We start from the raw sequence: 8316 nt of genomic DNA on the forward strand, positions 1-8316 counted from the left end.
ATTAATTCAATTTTTGCCTTGTCAACCTTTATACCCTCAGAAGAAACAATATGCCCCAATACAATGCCCTGAGTAACCATAAATTGGCATTTCTCCCAATTAAGTAAAAGATTTTTTTCTTCACATCTCTGGAGAATACGTGCCAAATTATGCAAACAACTCTCAAAGGATTTTCCACAAACAGAGAAATCATCCATTAATATTTCACAAATATCATCAATCATGTCAGAAAAAATACTCATCATGCATCTCTGAAAAGTAGCTAGAGCATTACACAAACCAAAAGGCATTCTAGTAAAAGCAAAAGTGCCAAAAGGACAGGTGAAAGTGGTTTTCTCCTGATCCTCAGGCGCTACAACAATTTGATAATAACCAGAGTAACCATCCAAGAAACAATAATATGCATACCAGCTACTCTTTCCAAATTTTGATCCAAGAATGGTAAAGGAAAATGATCCTTCCTACTGGCTGAATTAAGTTTTCTATAGTCAATGCACATTCTCCAACCAGTAACCATTCTAGTTGAAATCAACTCATTTTTATCATTTTTTATGACAGTCAAACCATATTTTTTTGGTACCACTTGAGTTGGACTTACCCACTTACTGTCTGAGATAGGGTAAATGATACCTACTGCGAGTAGTTTAAACACTTCCTCTTTCACAACTTCCTTCATGGTAGGATTGAGCCTACGTTGAGCATCACGAACCGGTCTAGCATCATCTTCAAGATGGATTCTGTGGGTACATACGGCGACATCAATCCCTTTGATGTCGGCTATTGTCCAACCAATTGCACCTCGATGCTTCCTTAATACGTCAATCAACTCGGCTTCATCCTTCTGATTTAGCTTTGAGGAAATCACCACCGGAAAAGTGCCTTCTTCAGGACTAAGAAACACATACTTTAAATCTTGAGAAAGTGATTTCAGCTCCAACTGGGGAACTTCTTCCTCTGAAGATTTAAGCATGTCTGGTTGTGGTAGAGCTTTAAACTGAGGTTTCCATCTTGCTCCCACAAATTGTACTTCAAGTGGTAAAGAAGAATCTGCAAAACAATCAAAAAAATCAAAGTCATCTTCATTGATATGATCAATTTTCTCATCAAGTAAAAATTCAGGTGTCTAAAAAATATAATCATCATCAGATAAGGGAGAAGTTGAGCAAATAAAATCTGTTGGTGTCAAACTCTCCACAGCATTCAAATCACTTGTGTCATCAAAATGTGTTGGCATCTTGCAAGCGTTGAAAACGTTCAACTCAAGTGCCATGTTTCCAAAGGTAAGCTTCAAAACTCCACTTCTGCAATTGATCAATGCATTTGATGTAGCTAGAAATGGTCTTCCTAGGATGACAGGAGCTTGGTAAATAGTGGAGACCGGCTGCTGCATGTCAAGAACTACAAAATCCACTGGGTAGTAGAATTTATCCACCTGGACCAACACGTCCTCTACAATACCCCTCGGTACCTTAACTGATCTGTCAGACAACTGTAACATGATGGAGGTCTTTTTCAGCTCACCCAATCCCAACTGCTCATATACTGAGAATGGTAGCAAGTTCACACTACTTCCCAAATCAAGTAAAGTTCTCCCAATGTGTGATTCACCAATCATAATGGAAATGTTGGAAAAGCCAGGATCTCCAAACTTCTGAGAAGTCTCGCTCAATATCAATGCACTAACTTGCTCCGTTAGGAAAGCTTTCTTCTTCACATTCAGCTTCCTCTTCACTGTGCACAAGTCCTTCAAAAATTTTGCATATGAAGGCACTTGTTGTATGGCATCCAAGAGTGGAATATTGATCTTCACTTGCTTGAAAATCTCTTGAATCTCCGTGTGGTATTTGTTCTTTTGGCCAGCTGCCAATCTCTGAGGATAGGGTACCACAGGTTGGTATCCCTTACTAGTCTCAACATCTGCACTCACAGGCTTCTTCAGCTCTGGTCTCACTACCTCTGATTCTTTCTCAACTTCATCAGTCTCTGTTACATCTTCAGGTGTAGGAGCAACTACCTGTGTGTCCATAGGCATCTTTGGTTGGGGAACTTCCTTCCCACTTCTCAAAGTAAGACTGTCTTCGTTGTCTCAATAACATCCCCTGAGACATTATGCACATGCTGTTGTTGTTGCCTGTATACTTGAGGATTAGGCTGAGGCTGTGCTGGAAATTTCCCTTTCTCTAGGGTGCTCAAGGTTGTGCTCATCTTATTAATAGTGCCTCGCAACTCATTTATGGCCTGAGTGTTCTGATTATTTGTGGTGGCCTGAATCTACATGAATTGCTGAAGTGTATTGGCCATCTGAGCCATACTGTCATCTAGAGTCTTCTTTGCAGATGATGAAGGCTCAAAACTCTGTGCAGCTACATGAGGCTGAAATCCAGGAGGAGCTATATAAGGATAGCTCTGAGGATTCTGATATGGCGGATACTAGTGCTGAGGAGCACCCTGATTAAATGGCTGCTGCTGAGGTGGTGGGGACCGACTAGGCTGATCATTTCTCTATGAGAAATTTGAGTGATTCCTCCACCCCGGATTTTATGTGTTGAAGAAAGGCTGATTTTGTGCTCTATTAACCCAGTTAGCTGATTGCATCTGCTTAGACCCACCTTCTTGAAATACTGGCATAATCGGGCAATCTTGGGTCTTATGGTTTGAATCAGCACATTTAGAACATGCCTCTACTACTTTCATGGCCTTCACTTTTTCCATTTCCATGACCTCCAGCCTTCTAGTCAATGCAACTATTCGGGCTTGAACATCAGTGTCTTCCTTAAGCTCATATATGCCCCCTCCAGAAATAGCCCTCAGTGGCTGTGCTGCTAATGGAACTCGATCAGTACCAGTGTTCCACTGTTGTGCGTTCTTAGCAAGGTAGTCAAAAAATGATAGTGCTTCATCAGGTTCCTTGCTAAAGAACTCCCCATTGCACATTGTCTGAACAAACTGCTTGCATTCTGGAGTGAGACCAGTGTAAAAATAGCTCACCAACCTCCAAGATTCAAAACCATGATGTGGACAAATGTTCACCAAATCTTTAAATTTTTTCCAACTGGCCTAAAAGGTCTCATCAAGTCTCTGATTGAACTGGCTGATTTGCTCTTGTAAAAACTGAGTTCTCTAAAAAGGAAAAAATTTTTGTAAGAATTCACGCTGCATATCAGACCAACTAGAAATAGAATTAGGCTTCAAAGAATTAAACCAAATCTTCGTTTTATCCTTTAAAGAGAAAGGAAATAAACGAAGTCTAATGAATTCATCAGTAACAGCCCTAGTGATAAAAATAGTACAAGCCAACTCAAAATCTGCCAAGTGCTGGTAAGGACTCTCAGAATCCATCCCGTGGAACTGAGGTATCACTGACATCATGCCATGCTTAATAGAGAAATTATGTGCATTCTCAGGTAAAAATATGCATGAAGGTGTATACTACTCTCAACACTCGATGTGACTCTAAGCAACCTATTTGAACTGTCCCTCACCTATGACATGAAACCTCAGTTTAAAGAGCATAACAAAAATAACGAGTTTAAATTTAAGCTAAAATACTTTGCCCGGCAACGGCGCCAAAAACTTGACTCACTCAAAAATGAGTAGCACTAAAGCTATCCCAAGTGCAGAAGGATGTCGTGTAATAATTAGGAATAAATTCCTAAATCGTCTCCTCAGGGAAAGTTACTTAAAAATCAAACTCGTTGAAAAATGTGAAAAACTTCACAAAGAGAAAATAAAATGATGGTATGTGCAATGGATGGAAAATGGTACTAGTCATGGACTAGATTTAGGTTTTTAGATTTTAATTGTCGGATTGGAATGTAAAGGACTAATAGATTAAACTTAGAAATTAATAAAACTAAATTTAAGAATTAAACTAAATTAGAAAGTAATTGACAAAACATGCACTGAAAATTGAAAAGCCCCAAAATCATTGTTCTAGGGTTCATCATTGTATTCAAATCACAAATTCTCAAATTAAACCACCGTAATTGTAATCACTATTAAAATGAAAGCTTAACAAAATGATAAAAGTAAATAACATGAATTAAATGAATAACAAATAAATTACTCAAACGTCTAAATCAAAATTCTCTAAAATAATTCAGAAACTTAAAACTGAAATGAAATAGCAAGTAGGGAATTGAAAAGATCAAGCCAATTGAATGGAGATGAAGATTCGAAGCGGTGGAGGAAGCTGAGCTGCAGTGGCAATTGGACCCCTCAATGAGTTCTTCAATCTGCTGCAGTGTGAGTGAATGATCCAGTGAAAATTGTGTAACTGCGTGAATGATCGATTGTATGAATCCTCATCTCCGAATCTGAACGAAAATCAAAAGAAAAATAAATTTTAAGTGTTTTTCTGATAAAAACAGAGTTTTCCAGGCCAAAGGTCCGCCATAAGATGTAAAAAAAAAACATATATATACTCTGACGGCGGAATAAACCCTGATCTGTAAAATACGATATTCGCTCGAGCGGAGTGTCGAGTGAATATCAAGCATTCGACTCTGTCTAAGTTAGCTCGAGCGGCATGTTGAGCGAACATCGAGCGTTCGACTCTGCCTGAATTCGCTCGAGTGGCCAAATGCCTCCGCTCGAGCGATCTCTTTTCCCGCAACTCGCTCGAGCCCACTGTCGAGCGGAAGTCGAACGTTTGAATTTGCCTGATTTTGCTCAAGCGGCGGCTTCTGGCCGCTCGAGCGATATGTACCATAATCCATATTAATCAACAGTTAATAAAATTAGAGCAGAAATTCATGTTTTTAATCAATTAAAATCACAACTTTGATTTATTCATTTTTCTATATAAAACCAATGATAAAGTAATGAAAGAATTAAGATATATTGGTTCTAAAAGCATTAAGAATGCAAAAATTCAGCTCAATCAAGATCCATTCTCCACCTTGATCATACACGTTGCAATCATGTTTTGAAAACTGCACAGAAAAATTCTTGTCACAAAACTAACTAATGCTGAGTAAATTAGCTTTCAAACCATTAACAAATAAAACATCATGCAATACAGGCAGTCCTGGTATTTCAATACTCCATTTCCCTTCTACGACAGCCTTGCTCCCATCTCCAAAGATCACGGTGCCTCCATGAGTTGACTCAACCTTCTTGAATAAGGTTGTCTCCAAACATGTGTCTCGAACAAGCGCTGTCTAGGTACCAAAGATAGTCTTCCATTGATCTAAGTGCTGTGTGAGCAACAAGACACACTGCATCTTCCTTTCTCACCCATTTTGTCTTGAGTTTTGACTTGTGTTTTTTTTTTTTTTGAAGGAAAATATATGCTAGTTCCCCAAGCTTGAGACTTATGAAATTGATTTGTTGGCTCATGTCATCAACTTGAGTCTGTAGGCTCTTCCCTTTTCTTTTACCTTCAATTTTCTACACTTGATACATGTTAAAACAATGTGGTCTTATATGACCAACCACACCATACTTATGACATGTAGGGACAAATTTACCATGCAGATTTTTTGAATAAACTGGCTTAAGTTCAGCATGATTTTGAAGACTCTTACATTGACTTCCTTTAACAAAAACAATACATTTGGATGTTGTGACAGTGGATGATGAGACCAATTTTCTTTCCCTTTTGAAGTCATGTATCCTAGGCCAGTTCTATCACTACTCATTTTTTGAAAACTCAACATCTCTTCTAATTTTTGTGTTACTGTTTTTACTTGAATCTTTTCCAATTCCTTTTCTAGTGAAATTTTTTTATTCCTTAACCTGGTTCTGATACCAATTGAAATTATCAACATACCCCTGTGGATTATGAAATTGTCTACCAATTTCCTTGAACAAGTATGTTAGATCTCAATTATCAAGATTATGAAACAAGTCAAATACTTTAGAATAAATAATTAACTTTGTAAGACACAACGATTGGTTACGAATAGAAACCCTATAAAGAACTCTTTAGAGGTAAAACCCTACAGAGCAACCAAACCCAGAAAAATCAATCTTATTATTTGAAGAACAATAGTTTGATCCATCCTCATACAACCGAATACCACACTCGTTCATCCAACTATTTCAAATAATACGATAAGACAAGCTTTATCATCTAATCATCTAATCCTAGCCAATTTTTGCCTTTAAAAATATCATGAATCAGTTCTTGAGTAATACTGATGTTTTCGAAGATATTTCTGCCCGGCAAAAAAGCACCTTGCTCCATGGAAATTAATCTACTCAAGATCGACGTAAGTCTTCCAACCAACAGTTTAGAGCAAATTTTATAAACCACTGAGCATAAGCTAATTGATCTAAACTTTCCAAATGATGAAGTATTTGGAACCTTTGTAACTAACACAATGAATGAAGAGGTATAATACCTAGGATAGAGAGAATCCCCAGAAAAATTCCCGCACAACCTCTAGAAGCTCAAGTTTCACTAAAGACTAGCAATGACATAAAAAACTGGATCCAAATCCATCAGGACCTAGACTACTATTCATAGGGATTGAAAATAAAGCATCCTTAATTTCAGGTTTCGATGGGCACTTACCACTTCCGATACCTCGGCTTGAATTAAATGTAAAATAGACGGAATTGAAGCGCTTGGACTAGCCTGAAGAATTTCTCAAATGCTGCACAGCTTCCTCATGAATGGCTTCCGGAGAGGATAATAAATGTCCATCAGCAAGGTGCATACTATGAATTACAGTATGTTTTCGCACCTATAAAGTTGCAAAAAAAGATGAAGTTACCTCCCCATGATCAATCCATGTGTTCTTGATTTTTTTAGCAATCTAAATTTCCTCTCTTTTTAACCAATACGTAAGTTCTAGCTTTGACACCAAAACATCATTTTCAACGTCTTCTGAGAAATTTTCTTGGAGTTTTGCCTCGCCTTCCTCTACTCTCTCCTCCAACCTTTTAATATGACCCCCAGTCCATCCAAAAATCTCCTTATTCCAATGTCTAAGTACGATTTTAAGCCTTTTAAGCTTAACAGCAAGCTTCAACAAACCGAAACCACAACTACATTCCTACTAAACTAGCGATACAATCCTCCAAAAATCATCTTACATTGTCCACATCTATTGAAATTTAAAAGCATTGAGCCCATAGCGCACCAGCAAGTCTACCAACCCAAGTAGTAGAGGGGCATGATCGGATGACCTGCGAGCCAAATATTGCAAAGAAACTGACAAATATAAGTCTAAACAACTAGAATTATAAAGTGCTCTATCCAAATGTGCCCAAATTCTTGCCCACCCACCTTGCCCATTGCACCATGAAAATTTGTTCCCTATAAAAGGAACTTTAATCAAACCCCCCAACATCTATAAAATTAGAGAAATCCTCCATTGCACAAGGCAACCTTGGATTCCCACCTCTTTGCTCACCATCATGCCGAATGATATTGAAATCACCAATAAGGACCCACAGTAAGGCCAAAGAGCCAAAAGAAACCAACTAAGACCAAAGAGACCTTCGTTCCAAATCCATACATTTTGCATACACAGTTGAAACAAGCATTGTAGAGTTTATCAGCAATGTAACTTGTTGATTAGATACACCAAGAATATCTACGTGTATATCATCATGCCAAAAAATCCATAATTTCCCATCATGAACTCCATTAGAAAAAGATTCATCAAAATGAAGTAAACTTTGCCAACACAAAAGCTTGCTATCCTTTCTAAAATGCTTCGCCACAATTAAAATTTTTGGTTTATGGCGTTTTAACAAAGACCGAAGTCTTTTTTTGGAGTTCCCAAGACCTCGAGCATTCCAAAATAAAATTTTACCAATCAGAAATCCAAGCGAGAGGGCCTGCTAGGAGCCCTAGTAGAACTGTACAAAAGATGACCTTGAGACACCACCTTCTTCCCAAGTTCAGAATTTGAGACACCATCTTTTTCTTTCCCCAAATAATGATTCTCTCTTTCTCCATCAGAATCTGAAAAGTTCTTGGAAATCTCCCATTCGACAATTGCATCCCATGCTATTTCCAATCGTGGCGGTTGAGCATCGACACGCCCAACGGAAGGAGATGGTGGCAACAAATCTTCTTCATCTAGCCCAAATCTTCAACTAGAGGCACTTCTTCACAAGGGACCCCTAAGATCTAGGCACCACTAGATTCCCCAGCCACTAAAGCACCCTTCTCACATGTAAACACATGCACCTAATTCTGGGTACCATGCAATTTTAGGATGTTCACGTAAGCAGCAACAATTTGTTCCAGAACTTGAGACTCTTCTTCAATGGTCTTTCCCCATAAATCGTCACCCCCCTTCATTTCATGATTCTCACCAACAGGAGTTTTATCATTCATTTCTTCCACATGAACTA

This window comes from Carya illinoinensis, chromosome 8, assembly GCF_018687715.1.
Source record: "Carya illinoinensis cultivar Pawnee chromosome 8, C.illinoinensisPawnee_v1, whole genome shotgun sequence".
Taxonomy (NCBI): domain Eukaryota; kingdom Viridiplantae; phylum Streptophyta; class Magnoliopsida; order Fagales; family Juglandaceae; genus Carya; species Carya illinoinensis.